Source organism: Hippocampus bargibanti, linkage group LG14 (assembly GCF_051943395.1).
Source record: "Hippocampus bargibanti isolate YZ-2025 linkage group LG14, ASM5194339v1, whole genome shotgun sequence".
NCBI classification, from domain to species: Eukaryota; Metazoa; Chordata; class Actinopteri; order Syngnathiformes; family Syngnathidae; genus Hippocampus; species Hippocampus bargibanti.
In genome coordinates this window covers 14,879,587-14,900,446 of record NC_142747.1, presented here as the reverse complement: position 1 = coordinate 14,900,446, position 20,860 = coordinate 14,879,587, and the positions used below count along the sequence as shown (strand labels likewise).

Below are 20,860 nucleotides of genomic sequence, written 5' to 3'. Positions count from 1 at the left end.
TCTCACACTCACACCTAGGGACAATTTGGAGTGGCCAATCTGCATGCCATGCATGTTTTTGGAGTGAAGGAGGAAACCGGAGGACCTGGAGAAAACCCACGCGAATATATAATGGTTTTCCAAATATAAATACCACATTGTAAGACGCTACAGTATAGGCTGGGGTTACGCACTATATTTTCTACGGGGGATATGGACTCGGTGGCTGCTGACAGTAGTTGCGAGACCTGTTGCCGCTCAATATTACTTCACATATATGTGTGTAAGGCGCAGGGTCATATTTTGAAGAAAATGAAGGCTTTTGGGTGCCCCTTATACACCGGAAAATACCGTACTTTGTGGAAGAGATTGCTCTTCATCTATCTGTCTTGTACATCTGTCCGTCCATCTATTCAACCATTTATTCATCTCCATTATTTTTATTAGCCTTGGCGGTTGGTCAGAATAACATCATTTGTTCTGAATCCCACAAAGTCATCTTTCTTATATCATGCTAATGTGCTCACCCCGCAATTTGCATGGTGAGTACATTAGCATGAGAGACATTAGAGACACCCTTGCAAACACACAAATCCACGCGCACGCGGCAGCCTTGAACACGTTATTGTGCTGTTTTCTTTTCAGCCTCTCGCTCGGTTCTCGCCTCTTTTGAGAGTGTTGTCCGTTTCCACTCAAATGAACGCGAGCGCCGTACGAGGGGAACAGCCGTAGAGGGCCTCTCCTTATCCACACGTCAATGGAGAGTGTTTGCAGAACACCCACAGTGGGCCCGAGGGCCAGGGGGTCATCAAAACCTGCGTCCTCTCCCCATTTGAACCTTTGACAGCAACAAAAACAAACAGTCCTTAAGCTCTCATCAGAGGCTTGAACTTGGCAGGGGCTCAGTGGTCTGAATTAACTTTCTCGCTGGTTTGTCTACTCTTGACACCTGTCTGAAGTTGTTAAGGAGAAAGTGCAATCTGGACTACTTGTTTTCATGGACCTTTAATAACAGTACTTTTCTTTTGACCAAAATGGCTCCATGGCACTGAATTGCCTGCCAAATGTTATTATAGTGTGTTAACGTGCAATGTTGGCATCAAGTGTTTTCCCATAACGTCATGACGGAACGTAGTCTTACATTTACAAGACGGTTCAATTAGCGGAGTTATACGCTCACCTTCACTCTTCAAAGTAATAAGCAGAATGGAGAAATGGGGCTCTCCTGGTGAAACAGTACAGTTTAGCATGATGCCAAATCGCAAATCTAAAATAAAAATATGGTTCAATAACGACTGTATTTCGCACATTACAAGGCATACGTGAAAACCTTCATTATTTTTTCATAAACTGACCATGCGTTTTATAATCCAGTGTGCCTTTATATAAGGAAAACCTTTTTAAAATATGTCATTCATTGCAAATGCACTTTACAATCCAGCACGTTTCGAAAATATGGTACTTCTAACAGTGTCAATCAAAACTAAACCAGATTTTCTGTCAGTATTTTCTTTGTTGTTATGGGTTTTACATTGGGTATTAAAACCCATTTACGCCAAGCGTGTTCATATGAGCACAGATAAATTAATTTTAAAAAATAAAAATAAGATAAAAACAAAGTATCAAACATGTTCAACTGAAGTATATCATTAACAATAATACAATTTTACATAATTAACAATAATTAATGTAGCAAGAAAGCATATGAATGCATTTGAAAATTAATTTATCTCTTCATATGAACACGCTTGGCGTAAATGGGTTAAATTAGCTGTGGCTTTGCTAATATTGTGGTCCGTCCATGTTTTATATCTACTGTATATACCTTTCTGTCAAGCTAGCTAGGCAGCTGGCTATCTATCTATCTATCTATCTATCTATCTATCTATCTATCTATCTATCTATCTATCTATCTATCTATCTATCTATCTATCTATCTATCTATCTATCTATCTATCTATCTATCTATCTTATGGTGTTGAAATTTCTTGATTTAATATTCGTTTAATCTATCATTCTCTTTGATAATTAATTATTTATAGATCTTGCCAATTTCAATTGTCTACATTTTTGGACATTCAGCCTCTCAGCAGTAAATGTTTTCCGAAGTCCCCCAAGCATACGTATAGTTTTTTCTCTCCTCAAAATAAGATATTTGAAAAGATTTATCTGCTTTTACTTTGGAAAATGCTACGCAGTACATCAATATTATCCTGATTCATTCCTGTCCTTGATATTTCACTGACTGGGCAGATTATTACAGCAAATGGAAATGGAACCCATATAGTTGAATAAATGGAACCCATATAGATGCAAAAGCGTATCAGCCAGGCCTTTTAGGATCATTATACATTCACACTGATTCAGTCGCACTAAATTCTTCTCTATCCCAGCAGGGCTTCCTGAAAACACACACGCACACACACACACGCACACACACACACACACACACACACACACACACACACGCACACGCACACGCGCACGCACGCACACACACACACACACACACACACACACACTTTGAATCTCCCCGCTGCTGTTTTTCACTCTTCAGTTAGTGCAGTCTCTCTCTCTCCCTCTCACCAACTCAATCCACCCCCTTAGGCCCTGACAGATGTATGGTGAACAGACCACATACATGGAAGGGTGTCACCTTACCCACTTTGGAACTTGAGGGCTAATGCGGCACATTTAGGGGGCTTCCGTCTTTTGTTCTGACAGGATAAATTGTAATAGGGATGCTGAGGTTATGTCCTTTTTCTTGTATGGCTATTTAAAATTGAATTTTACACTTGCTCTGCCTTCACTCTTGGTGTCTGTTTCCATTGAGATTGTCACCAAACACTATACTGTAAAGTACCACCATTACTGGAATGCTGAAATGTATTTGTTTGGATAATAACCATCATCAGACATTTTGGACATCTTAATTTGGCTGCCTTGCAGGTCACAGCACCACTTGTTTGTGTCACTCATGACTAATTTAACCACTAGCCTGTGTTGACCTCTCAAAGGGGATTTCATCTGCACGCAACACACACACCATTATAGAGTCATACTTTGTACATCCAGGATTGCCTCACTGCACACTGATTGGTGGTTAGTACAAACATATTTACAGTTGTTGTCGTAATACAGTGAGCGAGGATGTCGTACTAAGATTTACTTTTGCTATTATTTTGTTTTCCATTGATTTAATTGAATTTTGGATGAGTACGACTTGCGCTACGAACGACTCCCTTAGTGGTATGCTAAAGAATCACCGAATTAATTGCTCAGCAGCTTAGCTGAGTAAATTTTCAGTTTGTTTTTAAACATTAGTTTTCACACATCTATTTTAGTAAATATTGGACATAAATAGCACAGGTTTTCCTGTATGTAAACTTAGTCCAGTTGTTTTAAACTATTACTTAGCGGTTGTGTGTCTTATAAAGCTGTTAAATGTACTTTTCTTTAGGAATAACACCTACCTATGTTTGATGTACAATTGTACATCTTTTTAATTAATGTATTTTATAAATTTTTTGCAAAATAGTAGGTGTAAGATCAAGAACATTGTTCTTTTATGCTTCAATTTCTGTTTTTTTTTTTTTTTACATTATTGATTGTTATATTTTTTCCCCATTTAATGTCCAAATCTCGAAATGAACAGAAACATGAATGAACAATATTCATAAGGATCAGTCTCAAATACTTTTTAATGCAATTGTCAGGCCTGCATTCAGATAATCACATTTTCATTGAAAACTGAATGACAACTATTTATTTACAGTATTTTCCGGTGTATAAGGCGCACCCAAAAGTCTTAATTTCCTTCAAAAGATGACCGTGCACCTTATACGCAGGTGCACCTTATATGTAGTCATATTGAGCCACAACAGGTCTCGCAACTACTGTCAGCAGCCACTGACTCCATTTTCCCCTGCAGAAGAGGTAGTGCGTAACCTCAGCCTCTACTGGAGCGCCTTATAATCTTATAATCTTGAAGGTGCGCCTTATAGTACAGTGTGCCTTATATATGGAAAAAGTTTGAAAATACACCATCCAGTGGGGGTGTGTTTTATACTCCCCTTATATACTGGAAAATATGGTATTTATTTGTGTTCAAATACATGTTTTTTTTTCTTTATCCATATCACTATTAAAACAAGAAATGGTAGCGCTCAGTTGAAAAAGATAACATGTCTTTGTTTTTTTTTATATTATTTTATTCATGAATCACAGTCGTGTATCTTCAACAAATTCCCACCAGAATTTCCATTGTAATTGTTTTGAATTCAGCCTCCATTATATCTTGTTGCGCAACAAACACACAACCCCCCTTTGAGCTGTTGATGCATGTATCTGTATCCTCTTGTCCTTTGAAAGGATAATGGCATGGGGTGGGTGTCCTGTAATTTAGCCTCTGTACCCATTGATCAGCTGGATTTGTATGCCATTACCTCATTGTTCCAGTCAGCAGTCGTAATTATGGCTCTCTCGCGCACGCACGCACACACACACACACACACACACACACACACACACACACACACACACACACACACACACACACACACACACACACACACACACACACACACACACACACACACACACACACACACACACACACACACACACACACACATACACACATACAGATATGGCGAAGCCTCCAGTTACAGAGGCCCCAAATACCTTAATAAGCGTGAACCAATTGACTGTGGTGGAGGAGTGTCTGACCTGGAAATGAGATGGCTAAATGGCTGGACTGAAGGACAGTTGTCTTCTCTCAAATAAGGAATATGCCTTCCAGTCCAACAGTGAGTCTCTCAATGACAGGGTGTACTGACGTAGATTAACGGTTTAGCTCCATTTTTTTTCTTTCTTTGTTGGGGTGGGGGCTTGCTTTATGGCTATAATAAACCAACGTCCATTTGCACCAAGGTGATGACACACTTCACCATTAATGCCTTTTTAATCCGGCCATAGCCTGCCCTAAATGCTCAAATTTTATTTTCATAGTAATATACAATCAAAGTTCGTCTCTGTGTGCCCTGCGTTTGACTGCCAACCGGTTCCGGGTGTCCTGCGACTACTCTCCGAAGACCCCTGAGAGAGGCTTTAGCATGGCCTGCAATCCTTGTTTGGATAAAGTGGATCGTAGAATAGATGGATGGATGGATGGACGGGTGAATAGAATAGAATATATCATATCCTATTTGGTCATTGCAATGTTTTTCCACTCCACGACAGTGGCGTGTTCTTCTCAAGTGGTAACGGCTAGCCAAAAAGACCCCCATGCCCCCATGCTGGCTACATGCTGAGTCTCATTAGATTTTAGCAGGTGCACCTGATTTTGTGGCCCGAGAGTCAAATCTCAAAGACGATGTTAATCGAATAACCTTTGTCGGATATGAGCGCATGTATATTTTTTCAGTACGATACGTGAAGGTTCTTGGTATATAACAAACTGATCTTTTTTTTTTTTTGCAGTTTTAGCACTCTTTAAGTCATTTTTATTGGTGTTTTGCATTTGACTAAAAATATCAGCCTGCGTGTTTTGGGTATTTTAGATGCTGTAAAATTTTTTCTGGTGTACGTTAGGAAACAAAAAAATGGTGTCGGTTGTCCTTTAAAATAGTAGCAAATGTGATATTGTCATGATTGACAAGTTGAAATATGGGTATATCTTTGACATTGATTAACATTTGTCTGGTGTTTTTAGCCTCATTTTAAAAAGCTGTAATGTTAAAAAGTGTTTGACTTACGCCGGACCAGGACTTCCGACCGGGGGCCTGCGGCCCTTGGATTCCGGCTTATTATTCAGATTTTCTGGTTTCAGAAGTTAGCAGTTATGATATAGTCCGTCCTTGGCGAGCTCCATAAGCGCGCTGTACTAGAGAGATCATGTCAGCCATCGAGTGTGAATTTTCTGCTTGTGTGGCTACGCTCCATGTCTCCGAGTGCATCTTTGTTTTGTTTTTTTTTCGTCTATGGGCAGATTTCAAAAAGCATCTGGTGAGTTCTTGAAACGCACCATTCGGAGTGTGCTCTGGTACAAACTGAATTATTTCTGCACACACACACCCCCCTTGTTGTCAGTGTTCTAAGACACATGGTGGCATCTCTTTCGCCTCCCTCTTTCCTCGCCTGTCTCTCAACATGTAGACATTTCCATAACAGAAAAAGATTTATAATTTTGCAACATATGGTATAAACGATTTTGATGCAAATATACGTGCTAATTATTTGCAGGCAAGCCTAAAACGGGCCCGGCACTGAAGTGAAATGAAAGCAAATTTGCAACCACCTTAAATTTTTCGCTAAGCGTCTAGTGTTAAGTAAACTTTGCTAAGTAATTTAATTATCATGGACCGCTGGCAGGCACTCAGGGAGAGAAAAGCGGAGTGCACGCTGTGAGAGATGAGAAGGGACCGAGTTTAGAATGTTAACAACATATGGCAAGGCGCATTTATTTATTCAGCACTATATTATGGGCGGGGCTAGCAAGCGTGTTGTGCGATGTTTGAAATATCACCACATAGATTCCATTGAAAGTACATCTTGGCAAGAACTACGACACATGTACATCTTTCTGCCAGCTGTCTTTTTACATTGGCGCATCTGTCATTTCTATGTGCGAGTGTGTCAGCATGAATTGATTTTAGCCAGATAAGCACCTGTGGACCCCAGATGCCATATTGTGGTGTTTCTCAAAGAATCACAGCCTGAGTGAAGATCAGCAGTATAGAACTTTTTAGTGCAATCCTGAAAAAAAAGTTATTAAACTCTTGTGTAGCTATATGTATTTTTTTTTCTCTCGATGCATTCCATTTTATTTGAATTATTGTTTTATATTTATTAATTTCCATGTATAAAAGTGTGGCATTGTTCAAAATTTCAGTCTTGTAATGAGGGATAATCAAGCCGACTACTACTTGATTGTGAACTTGATCGGTTAAAAAATTGACACTTCCAATGCAGGGATTCCCAATTTATGTTTTATACTGATCTTTAGGGTATAAAGCAGTTGAGGATAATAATTCGAACATTTACTTTGCGCTTCCACAAACCGTGAATGTGTTACAGTATATGACTGTCAAACTTGTGATCGCTGTGGTATTCAGGAATAGCTCCACCCTCCCCCCTCTTGCAACCCCAAACTAAATACGAATGCATGGATGCACAGCACCATTATTGTGAAGGGGCCAGGAAGTTCCAATAGTGACCGTAGCCTTCACTGCCATTCCCAAATTTATTCGGCAAGTGAAAATATGACGTGGAGCGCTCTTCCCAAAATTGTTCGGGTTTTGGTTTTTCTTGCGGAGGGGTGCCCATAAAGCGCTGGTCAGACCTCTAGCAAAGTTTTTCCCCTTCCACGAGGGGGCAGCATTTGCCTTTTGTACAGCCCCCCCCCCCATTTCAAACTTCGATATGTCCAGACCCATATAACTTAGGAATTAAGTCATTTTTTTCTGATGAAAGACTAGTTTCTTACGCTCTATTGAATGTTTATGTAGTCCTACAATTCAATATTCTTTGGGGTCCCTGCAATTTGAGTGAAAATGACATAACCATGGCATGGAGTGAACACGTTTTTACACATCGTCTGGCAGTGAATGAGTTAAACACACTCATCTATGAATTGTTTTCGTTTTGTAGTGTTTGTTTACTTCATCACATTTGAGAAAGCCATTTTTAAATTTGAGTGCTAAATAAATGTGATGGTGAATCATTAGGAAGACTTAGATTCATAATTGTTGTGTGTGCCACAGTGGAGACTTTGAAATCCCATCGTAATTTAGTCAGCGTGCCTATTTTATTTAGATTGGTGATTTAGATTGGTGATTAATACCCATTTCCTTGCCAATCCGCTATTGATAAAGAAGGGTTCCCCCTCAGACCCATTGTTTGTAGCGTTAACTCCTCTACATACAATGTATTTTAAAAACTATCTTAGCTCCGTTGGTTGGTAACACAGAATATCACATAGAGAACACCACAGGGTTTGTAGAAAAGATCAAAGACCTCATATTGGAACCTGAGGAAACATTGGCAACTTATGATGTGACTTCTCTCTTTACATCTGTCCCAACCTCAGCAGCAGTCTCAGTGGTGAGGACGAGACTGCTGGCGTACGTTTCTCTGCATGAAAGAACTACACTTAAACCGGACCGCATCTGCCAATTATTGGAATTCTGCCTTAATACTACGTATTTTCAATTTAGGGCGACATTTTACAAACAAATTCATGGTTGTGCTATGAGCTCACCAGTTTCACCCATAGTGGCTAATCTGTACATTGAAGAGATGGAGAAACAGGCCCTCACATAATTAAAAAAACAACACATTCAATCCTTCGCAGATCACCTCCACTCGGTAGACATCAACATTAAATTTACTCGTGAGGACATTAAAGAGAACCAACTAGCCTTTTTGGATTGTAAAGTAATTATAAAAGAGGACAGAGCGCTAAAAACAGAAGACTTTAGGAAGGCTTAAAAAGGCCAAAAGCTTTCAGTCTTATCCGTCTCCGTCAAACAGTTCATCTGCTTCAGTTTACCGCAATGGCAGCAAGTGATGCAAGTGAAGTAATAAACCCCCTTTGTTTTAGTTTGTATTGGCCCATTCATCATCACATTATTTAATCGCTGGGCTGTAATTGTGCCATCCACGACCAAGGCTAATGGCGTCGTTCTCCTGTGTTTGCTTTGTTGGTTGAAATGAATGAAATTAGGATAAACAACCGCAGAGTCGCGTGTAATCAAGCTCTGATTAATGCCCCAGCTCTTTCAACGCCGTTCCTCATTCCACAACACCTGATATTGCTCTCATAAACAAATTGTGTTTGTCCAAATGGAGAAATTAAATGACAAAATTGATGAGTTTATGATTGACCCCCGCCGTTTTTTGTGGCCCATTACTGCGTGTCTGTCAGGGCCGAGAGGTGTGTGACTAATGCGCCGTCACTTCCCGTGTGAGGATTTAGCGCCGCCGCTGATTAATGGCAGCCAACACCATTTTAATAATTTTATGATTGTGGCTTCTGCCAGCCACAGCAAGAGATCAAGAGAGGAAGGCGGGGGAAGGGGGGCATGGGGGGCTTTAGTGGGTCCAAAGACAGAAAGCGTTCCTTCCAGATGAAATGTTTTATGCCATAGCGAGATGAGCAGATGGAAGCATGATTATGCACCGTGTGAAAATCCCCATCTTGCTCTTGAGAACTATTTCATTTATACAAGTTTAATGAATCCCCCCCATCGTTATTTCATTGAGTTTCTACGCTGCAATGCATCAAATTAGCAACAAATCTGTTGAACATGTCACACATTCCACCCTCATGGAAGGGGTTTTGGGGTAAGAGGCTGGGGTGCAGGAAGGAAGATGCAGGTGTCATTTGTTCCTGGCTTTTTTGGTGAAGGAATTCATTCACTCATTCGCTGCCATTCCCAAATGTATTCGGGTTTTGTTTTTTCTCGGGGGGTTGGCGATAAAGCGCTGGTCAGACCTCTGGAAATGTTTTTCCCTTCCACGTGGGGACAGCATTTCCCTTTTTTCCATGTTAGCGCTTTGTTACACCTTCGGCTGTTGTTAAAGCGTTATATAAATCAATATCTATGTATCGTATTGTATTTTGGACAGTCACCCTCATTTCAATCTCATATAACTGGAGACCCATATAATTTAAGAATTAACTTTTGTTCTGATGAAAGAAGAGAGTCTAAGGTTTCTGATGTTGTATCGAATGTTTATTTAGTCCTAAAACTCAATATTCTGTGAGTTCTGGAATTTGAGTGACAATGACAAAAACCCTGGCACTGGAGTGGATATGTTTTTGCACATGTGTGGCAGTGAATGAGTTAATCACTGTATTTCCAAATTAAGGCCTTTGAGATGATTGGCTTTGCTAATATTTTATTCTCTGCTCAGAAATCAACACAAAATTGGAATATCATCCTTGGAAATCAGCTTGTGTTGTTAAACGAGTGATTGTTGTGTCGGGACTGAAACATGCATGCACGAGAAGAACGAGGGACACACGGAAGGCATACAAATATAAACAAGGAGGTAGGAGAAAAGAACAGTGTGCCCAGTGTGTGGGTTCAGTTCAGGAGGTGGAAGAGTGCAATCTGTGAAAAATTAAGCCTCGCGTTGGAAGCGTGAAACAATTCACCTCCATCTGTTCCCAAGACCTGGAACATGATATTGGAGACGACAGGTGTCTAAATGTTTATTAGGCGCTGTGTCTTTGAGCTGGAAAGAAAGGGGAAAAAATGGCCCCACACGAATTTAATTCAAACAAAGCTTCACTTTAGGAGGCGGCACAAACACAGTGTGTATTTTGGCAGCAACATTTGAAATGCTTCTGCCCTGTGAGAATGAACGCAATGCGAGCGTGTGCAGAGCTTCACAAACCAGATCCTTGACTGTAAAGTGTCCTTGAGAGTTTTTAAAGGCGCTCATAAATTAAATGTATTATTATTATTATTATTATTATTATTATTATTGCTCCATGCTGGCAATATGTCGCTAAGGCTGAAACAGAAAATAATGATGACACACTGAAGTCAAAGTCAAAGTTAGCTTTATTGTCTAATATGTTAATATGCATGACATACAGCACAGATGAAGCTGTAACAAAGCGGTAACACAGTCAAAAGCTAAATGTTGCTAGAGGGCTGATCAGCACTTTATCGGCAGCGGTGCAAGAAAAACAAAAACTCGAACAAATTTGGGAATGGCGCTCCACGTCATATTTTCAATTCCCGAATACTTTCGGGAATGGTAGTGAATGAGTTAAATTGGATTGTCGAATTGAGGGACTCTTTTTACATTTATTTATTTATCCTTTATTCATTTTTGCCTTGTGCAGTTTTTAACCCCCTTATTTATCAGAATCAGAATCAGAATCATCTTTATTGCCAAGTATGTAGAACACACAAGGAATTTGTTTCCGGTAGAACACGCTGCACTAGTATCGTTGTCAAAAAAAAAAACTGCTAAGTGGCACTATACAGTTCCATTTTGGCTACTGTTGAAAGAGTTCAAAGAGTTAATGGCTTGGGGGAAGAAGCTGTTTAAATGTCTGCTGGATTTGGTGCGCATGGATCGGTAGCGCCTGCCTGAGGGGAGTAGCTGGAAAAGGTGGTGGGCAGGGTGCGGAGGGTCCAGTAGGATTTTCCGCGCCCTAGTTTGGATTCTTGCAGTATGCAAGTCCTCGAGAGTGGGTAGGGCGGTGCCAATGATTTTTTCTGCCGTCCTAACTGTCCGTTGAAGTCGGATTTATTTATTTTATTATATTTTTTCAATTAAATTAAATTTAATTGTATTTCATTTTATATCATTTTATTTATTTAATTATTTTCTCGACAACATTGAAACTCCTTTATTTTATTTTATTTTTTTATTTATTTTATTTCTTACAAATTATTTTCATACCTTGTACACTTGGCAAAGGTGTAACCCCTCATTTATTTATTTATTTATTTATTTTACACAGCTGCTTTAAAAGTGCAATCATTGCCTCCATCACACCTCAACTGAATAACTGCAGTGTTCTTGATTTTGGAGTCAGCCAGTTCTCATTCAAATTTCCGCCAGTTGCCTCAAATAGCTGCCGCGTGCCTTGTAACCGAAATGCAAATTCAATTTGTGAAGCAAGCCTTTGACCTCAAACAGGCTGCCGCGTCACCCCGACAAGAACTCCATCCACAATGTTTCGGCCAGGATGTATAAATATGAAAAAGTACACGACCGCTCTTTCATCTCTTTGTACCAAGACCGTTTGTGACGGTAGAATTAATGTTCATGTAATTTCCCTTCTTTCTCCTGCTCATATATTTGCCTTATTCAAGTACTTTCCTTATTCTCTCTCATATACAAACTCACACTGTGTCTGAACTGGGCCGTTTTCAGAAGGACGACATCTGTAGCACACATGTTTGCAGTTGGACAATATTCTGCCTGATTACTCGAAGCCTTACACGAGTTTTACTCCTTATCTTGGACACTGGTACCAAAGACAAATATTAGTTTTTTTCTTCCTTTCATTAACAGATACTAATCTTACCCAGCTACAGAGTTCAACTCTATCATTTCGCTTTATATAGAAACACATTTGCCACTTTTTTTATGCATTCAGAGGTCCACATCTGCTCTGTACACCGAACTCTGTAAAGTATTGGGTCATTTTTTTAGATTAAAGTTGGATACACTGTACAGTGAGCACCAATATAGGAGCTTTATCAGATTTCTGCCTTTACAACGATTCTTAATGTTCTTAACTCATTCAATGCCATTCCCGACTTTATCCGATAAAGCGCTGGTCAGACCTCGGACAATGTTTTTTTCCCTCCCATGAGGAGGCAGCATTTACCTTTTGTACAATCGCCCCGATTTGAAGCTTAGATAATTCCAGACCCATATAGTTTAAGAATTAACTCTTTTTTTCTGATGAAAGAAGGGAGTCTAAGGTTTCTTACGCTGCATTGAATGTTAATTTAGTCCTAATTCTCAATATTCTGTGTGTTCTGCAATTTGAGTGAAAATGACAAGAACCCTGGCACTGGAGTGGACACATTTTTTTGCACATCTTCTGGCAGTGACTGGGTTACTACAAAAATTATAAATCGTCATGACAAACCAATGAAATCTATTTTCCGTATTCACAGGATATTCCCCTTTAAAGGTCTTCAAATAAAATGGCTTAATTTCCTTGTATACCGGAAACAAATTCCTTGTGTGTTCTACATACTTGGCAATAAAGATGATTCTGATTCTGATTCTGATTCTGATACCCATTTCCGTTTTTTTTTCTGAAAGGCAGACTGATTGATGCAACTTTTATGTTGCCGCACAGGAAATAAATGTGCAGTTTTTCCTTATGTTACGACGTGCCTCTTGTTAAGTGACTTGACCTGATGGATAGATAGCGAAGTTTGGATAATATTTGATTACCGTATTTTCTATAATATCAAGTACACCTTCAACAAATCACATATCGAAAAACCTTTAACATACATAAGGTGCACCGCATTATAAGGGGCACCTTCAATGAATGACATATTTTTAAAAAAATCCATCCATAAGTCACACCGGATTATGAGGTGCATGCTCATTTTTTGAAAAAAAAAATATATATATATATATATATATATATATATTTTATGTGCGCCTTATATTGCAGAAAATATGGTATATTCATGCCGTGACTCATGACCGCTCAAACCTTCCGTGTGTGTTCCTGTGTCCATACATATGACAGCCTCCTGCCTGTCCAATATGCAGGAATGAGTTGAGTGGATGTGCCGCCACGTAACAGATGGAATCTGACAGACCTTAAAATCTCCATTATGAGCAAAAACTGACCAGGGTTTTTTTTCCCCGCATCCAGTCAGATATGAACTCTGACCTTGTGTTGATCAAGTCACACTGTGACTCACGGGAAGGATGCTGGGTACTGCCTAACTGTGTGGGAGTATGTTTCCGCATCGCCACTTGATCAGTAAAATCAGCTGCAGTGAATAGACTGTTGTCATTATTTTCAGTTGGCCGGGTTGTGTGATAGCTAACGACAGTTTAAATCCCTCAACCAGCATTGTCGAGCCTACTACATAGAACACATAGCAATATGAGAACAGGAATAAGTAGAGATCATAAACATTTAATGCCTCACCCATACTCACGTGAACAGACACACACACATGCAGACCATTAAACCCAATGGATTACAGTTTGGGGAATTACAGACTGGATTTCTGTTGTCTTCCTGTTTTCCTTCCTCTCTCTGCTGTTCTTTTTACCGGCCTCGTTGTTATCAACAGCCACTCTTGGCTGCCATTCCCGAGCTTTGATGAGGCAGTGTCAGCTATTTATTTTTTTTTGGCCTGCAACAAACACATCTCCCTGTAGAAACAATGTACGAGACGGAGAAAAGCTGCACAAGCGCGAGAATGGTTGTCCCGGCGTGTGATAATCTGCCACCTTCCTAACCGCTTCCTTCACTGTTGTCTCTCTCAGGTCTCATCCTCTTCGTTCTAAACTCGTGTCGCTCGCCCTTTATCTCGTCGAGGCAGACTGTGCCAGCGTCGGCTTGCAGCTGATTACCGATGTAATCACTCACGTTTTAGATGATCTGATAGGAGAAAAGGCCCACAAATCATCTTAACACCCCTTCCAATCCCGCCAAACTCCTACTTGAGATGGAGGCCAACTACCTTTTTCTTTTTTCTCTTTTTCTGAAACAATCCGAGTCCGGGAAAAAAATCCCTCAGAAAAGCCCATTCTGCCAATATCTGCTTCTTATTTCAGTGTAATGTAAGCCTTGGATTTGCCCATGTAAGTAGATTTAGCCACAATGTGGAGTTGATGTAGGGAACTTTATTTTAAGTGGATATGGGCCTCTTTTTGACTTTCACAGCTTTCTCTCTATACGAGCTGAATTTAAATTCCATAGCATGTTTTCTCTTTTAATGATACAATTGAAAACGTCCAATCAGCAAACCCCAACAAAGTTAGCAGTTAATGGTCTAATGAACTATCTATCGATCTATCAATCTTTTGATCTATCGATCTTGCGATCTTTCGAGCTTTAAATCTACCAAGCGATCGATCAATCAATCAACCTACCTAGCGATCTACCGAGCAATCTACCTAGGAATCGATCTACCTAGCGATCTACTGAGCAATCTACCTCGCGATTTACCTAGCGATCTATCTATCTTGCGATCGATCTGTCGACCTATCGACCAACCTGCCGACCCACTTACCGACCGACCTACCGCTGAACCAACCAACCCATCTATCCATACATCCAAAGATGATAATATTCTAATTAATGTCCGTGACACTGTTTGCTTCCCCCCTCCTAGATAAGCACACTTGCCGCCATCCCCGGATAACCATTGCCCTGTCCACCATTCCTTCATTCAATCACATTTAAACACTCACCTGTCCAAACATACACCTACACAAGATAGTTGGAATTTCAATAATTTTAACACCAATTCATTAAATACACCTACACGGTCTCTACTTGCAGTCATAAATTGCAGATCGATCAGTGGTGTCACTTGGATTGCTGTTGTAATTCTGAATGTTGCAACTGTTAATTGGCTATTACATTGCCTGAGTGTAATTTGTGACGGGATAAGTGAGGATTTTGACTGTAGTCAGTTAGTCAGTGTGCTGACTGTATGATTGAAAATGCCAGGGTGTAGTGTTTTCATGATGGCGTGTCAGAAATATTTGGTCCACAGGACAGATTTTTTTACCCCCAGCGATGTTTAGTTTTCTGCAATCTAGTCACATTTGAAGGATTTGAAGGATTGAATTTACAGGTGCAATTTACAGGTGCATTGTCTATTAAATTACTTAGAATTTATATTTCATTGGTTTTTCTCTTCATTATCAGTGTGTCGTATAATAATGTCAAGATGCTTGTTGAATGAATTAATACACTATCAAAGTGGGGAAGCTTTGTATTTGGAATTGCTTTAAATTGCTATGGCAAATTTGCTGTCGTGTCAAGAAAGAAAAAAAAAACATTTAATGTATTTATTTTCTTTGCTGTTGTGTGTTTGTATCGTCTCTAGAGTTGGTAATTAGACACAAAGAAACCCCCCTAGCAGAAGGCTGGTGGGGGCTAGAGGGGCCCACTGGTGAGTCTGGCAGGATGGAGCAGGGGGACCAGATTACGATGGTCTCAGGGCACCAATAGATGAACCACATAAACCAGCCGGGGCCCCGTTGCTTTATTCATTCCCCCAATGCACCCCGATCCACAGGTATAGAGCAAGATGTCTTTTTATGATGTATGTTGAATTTTAAATATGTTTTTTGTCGTTTTTCTTTTTGAAATACAATTTTACGATTGTTTCAGGAAATGAACCCAATATGTTCATGTATCCTGGGCACTATATAGTAAAAAATAAAATAATTAATTGTAATAGTTTTTTAAACATTAGCTAATTTTATAATCAACTTTATAAGGCGGATATTCAATGAATCACATATGTTAAAACTTTTTCAGATATAAAGTGCACTGGTTTATAAAGTGCACGGTCAACTTTTGAAGAAATAGTGGTTATGACAGTTGTATATTTGAAGTTGCATTTTAACTGGGGATGAATTAGTTCTGTGGAGTTGATTACCATATTTTCCAGTGTATAAGGCGCACCCAAAAGCCTTCATTTTCTTTCAAAAGATGTTCCTGCACCTTATGCGCAAGTAATCTTGAGCCACAACAGGTTTCACAGCTACTGTCAGCAGCCAACGACTCCATTTCCCCGTGTAGAAGAAGTCTTGCGTAACCCCAGCCTCTACTGTAGCGCCTTATAATGTGGTGTACCCTATATTTGGAATACTTTGATATATTTATCTTGTATTCTGAAAACTTTTGACAGTCATTGAAGGCACACCTTATAGTCCGGTGCCCCTTATATATGGAAACAGTTTGAAAATACATCATTCATTGGGGGTGCACCTTATTCTCCGGTGCGCCTTTTACACCGGAACATATATAATATGCCAACAGCACAGCTATTTAGATATTTAATTGGTTGTTTGTACCCCAATGGTTGTTTTGGTTCTTTAATTCTTTTTTGGTGATATTTGTTCTTTATCCCTTGTTTGATTGGTTGCATTTTCCACGTGGTCTTAAACATGAGTTTCAATGAGCCTGATCTTTTTGAAGAATGTAGATGAGTCGTTAACACCTCAACCATTAGTACCCTGGTGGTCATTACCAGCCGTTGTCTCTCATTTACTTTGCTCTCCTTTGAAATGAGACCCTTCCTGCATGATGCAGGCGGGCGTACTTGCACAGAAGTCCAGAGTCTGAAATTACCACCGGATGCTTTTGGACAGCTTGGTGAGTCCGTCATTACCCCAAAGGTGGCTTACCAGTTTTTGACCTTCTTTAAAGGACAACCGACGTCTCCGGACAAGTTGTGTCCATAATTTGTAAAATGGCTTCAAATGACTTCTACTGGGCGTATTTTACAAAGATTCCACCTTATATAGCTGTATTTTACGTTTTACGACTCGCGCTGACTATTCAGGAAGTCTTGTTTTCGAGTTGGTGACGAGTCCGTACGTGACGTCACTAAAGGAACGCCCCTGACCGAGAAAAAAAGACACATTGCAGCAGTCCTTCCATCACGTCAATGTATTTTGCTGTATTGTTTGGTCTGAAAACCTTGTGTTGCACCCAAAAGCCGCCAGAAGGGGGTGTCCAAGCTCCATATAAGGAATTTATCAGCCTGTGGAAACGGAGGTGGCCACCGGAGGTCGCCATTTTGTGCCTCTTTTCTGGCGATCGTTTCTCCCCAATGTTGCCTCAAAATGGCATGGAATAAATTATTTAATCGGTTGCAAACATGTATGCTTTCCTCTTCAGAACTATTTGAATCATATTCATAACTGGAGGTGTAACAAGCAATGCAAGATGTCTTGACGTGACGTCACAAACTGTGGGCGGGACTTTCTGAAAATGCCCAATTCGCAATTTTTTGCAGATTTTGGACACTTTAAGTCATTGTTATTTGTGTTTTGCATTTGAATAAAAATATCATACTGCGTGTTTTGGGTATTTTAGATGCTATAAAACGTTTTTCTGATGTCAGTTAAACGAAAAAGTGACGTCGGTTGTCCTTTAAGTGTGTCAGTACTTTGTCAGGTAATATTCCAAGTGCTCTTTATTATTTGTCAACCGCTCTCGCCTCAAGCGCTTCTATGTGTAGTATCCTCATTTCAATTTGGATGAGAAGTTGCTCACCGGTATTATCGTGGCTGAAGGATCAAACATGGCACTGAGCCCTTTTCAAATGGGACCAACCTAAGCCTATATGTAAACAAAACCTGGAGAATTAGGGGGGGGTGGAGCTGGCCAGCTCACAGTAACTCCTTGCAACCAGAGAGGAAGAAAAACCCAGTAGAAAAAAAAAGCTAGGAAAGACAGAGCGAATAAAGCCGAGTTCTGATGAAGGTCCCGCTTCTTTTTAATTGCGTGGAACAAAACAACAGGGACTTGGTAATGGGGTTTTAAATGGAAGCACATTTGGATAGATTGTGTAACGCCCTGTGTGGGTGTGAGCAAGGAGGCGAGGGAGAACGACAGAGCGGCCGAGTGGGCGGCATTGTGTGGCAAGAACAAAAGGCGAAAGTTGGCAAATGGGGGCACTCGGCGAAAAACTTGGAACCAAACTGGCCCACTAATTACTGCTGTGTATTGTCAAGGCGGAGTAAACGCAACAAAACTGGGATAAAGATGAATTTTATTGCTCATCCTCCTGGCTGTCGCACTCACGCAAACAAATCCCGCAAATTGAAAAAGAAAATACGACGACGCGAGCAAAACGAGGCAGAAGGGATCAAGGGGGATTAAACTCTGATATGATATGAGTAAGGTGTCCTTTATTCTAACAATCCCTATTCACAGCACGTTGCAATCTCGATTTCCCCTTTTCTCTGTTTTGTGGAAGAATAGTGGGATTCATACTGAAGTTTGAGGTCAGTTGTATGAAGGAAAAAGTTTGTAAAATAGACGGAATATTACTGTTGTTGTAGTAACATAATTTCAGGTGTATAAGGTGCTCCTTATATATGAAAAATGTCCAAGATGGCGCCTGAGTGTTCTCACAAGCCTTGCTTTTTTGGTCGTGTTTGTTTTTTTTTTGTCTTTTGTCACTTTGAATTGTTTTGTGTTGTACGGAACAGATACGGATTGTATCTCAGCATTTTAGGCCACGATATCGATCATTTGGGAGGGATGTCAGTGCCATTCGACTGTCATCGCTGGACAGCTCCGGGGCGATTGTGCTTTTTTGCGACTATAGGGCAGCATTTGGACAGCCTCGCTTTGTTCAGCGGAAATGTTGGTGCTGTTGGACAGCCTGCGGCGACATGGATGCATGGCTTATGAAGCCCTGTGCCGAGAAGAAAGGAGCGTCGATGCGTATGTGGAACTGTCGCGGCTTGGAAATGAAGCGGATTTACATGGAGATGAGACAATCTCTTTTTGTCAATGGATGCTCCAGCATCGTGTTTGCTTTTAACATTTAGATTGTAGCAGATGTGCACATTTCACTACGATGTCCGTGATCCACTTGTGAAAAGGATGCTTTGATCCTCTTCTCTTTCATCTAGGCTGTTTCTGTTGCACTGTTTCACGCACCAAACACGGTGTAGAAAGTGCTTCAGACCGAATGACTTTTTGTCTTTGTGTTGTGCCTCATTATTTGTTATTTAGTTTTTTGTTGTTGTTTTGTCTTCAATATGGCACCTCAGCACCAGCAGGTCTTTTATTAGGTTTTTCTACTTCTTCCTTTCATTTCCTCTTACTTTCATCACTTTGCTGATGTGAAATGTAAATTTCTCCTCTATGAGACTAATAAAGGCTAATCCAACCAAATCCAATCAGAATTTTTTAAAATACGCCATTCATTGGGGATCTGCCTTATAGTTCGGTGCGCCTTATACATACTCCAAATTCAAATTATAGATCTCCCGATCATCTAGTTTTTTGTCTCAGAGTCGGAGTTGAGTCACTTATTTTTGAACAGTGAGCAATATAGTGACCATGCCGTTCCCTCCTGAGACTTTGTTTTTTCCGTTGATTTCTTGTCTTTAACTGTCTGCCCTCAAAGATTCTTTCCACATCTCCCTCTGAGTCCTTTTTTTGCCTAAAAAGCTACAGACAAGAGCTAATACTTGTGGTCATTTCGAACAAAAGCTATAGTGCCCACTATCTTTTTCAGACGATGGATCAGACGAAAATTATCTTAAAATTATATTACTTTAAATGTTATGTGACAGTTTAACAATGAAAATGGGATGACAGGGGGAAAAAAACTCAAATTGAACCAACATCCCGAAACTCCCTCAGAGTCTCTCCGTTTTATTTCAAGTCATATTCCCTCTGCATTCATCTCCCCTCTTCCACGTTCGACCTTTCTTTTGCCTTTTCTTTGTTCTGTTTTGACAAATGTTTTTTTTTTCTCCACTCCCCTTTTCCTTAATTCCAAAGCATATGCGGGCGTTTGCCGACGATCGAGATAAAAGAGAAGCCGTCATGGCCATTCTTGCCCTGCCACTGAGCTCTTCAAACTCCCTGACAAAACTGCCAGATCGAATTTGGGATCCCACAGTCAGAGTAAACTTGCTCTGTCCATTTACAGTCAGCGAAAGGCATCTCAAAGTCTTGCTGCAGCCTTGTCAGAAGCCTCCAAGTGTTCCTCTTTTTAGGCAATGAAAGATGATTTTGTTTCTCTTTTTGGGTCCACTTCTATGCCTTGTGTACTTAGCTGTCTTCCTTTCATTTGGTCGCTTTAGTTTATTCTTATCGGCTTAATTAATGCCTGTTCAAAATGGAAAAACCATATAGATTCAAATAAGCAGAGAAATAACGGGTTCATTGTTTACTTCAAATTGACACAAAATTAGCCTTTTCTCATTATCAATGTACCATATTTTCCGATGTATAAGACCCACTGGACTATAATGCGCACCTTCAATAAATGAAAAATGTTTTCCCGATATAATATATAAATATATAAAAGTTTTAAGGCACAAATATGAGGCACACCTCATTACAAGGCACTACAGCAGAGGCTGGGGTTACGCAATCCTACTTCTTCAGAGGGAAAAGCAGTAGATGGCTGCTGACAGTAGTTACGAGACTTCTTGTGGCTCAATATTACTTCACATATAAGGTGCAGGTTCCTCTTTTGAAGAAAATCAAGGGCACACAGAGACAAACAACCATCCACACTCACACTCACAGCTAGGGACAATTTAGAGTATTCAATTTAGAATGTTCAATCAACCTGCAATGCATGTTTTTTGGATTGTGGGAGGAAATCGGAAGACCCGGAGAAAGCCTAATTCAACTCAT

General features: G+C 40.1%; 1 protein-coding gene across 2 annotated transcripts in view; it reads left to right on the top strand.

The window, feature by feature from the left end:
- The window catches only part of rsrc1 (arginine/serine-rich coiled-coil 1), a 132,685-nt gene that overhangs the window by 69,695 nt on the left and 42,130 nt on the right, over positions 1-20,860 (top strand). The gene's annotated exons all lie outside the window — the stretch shown is intronic.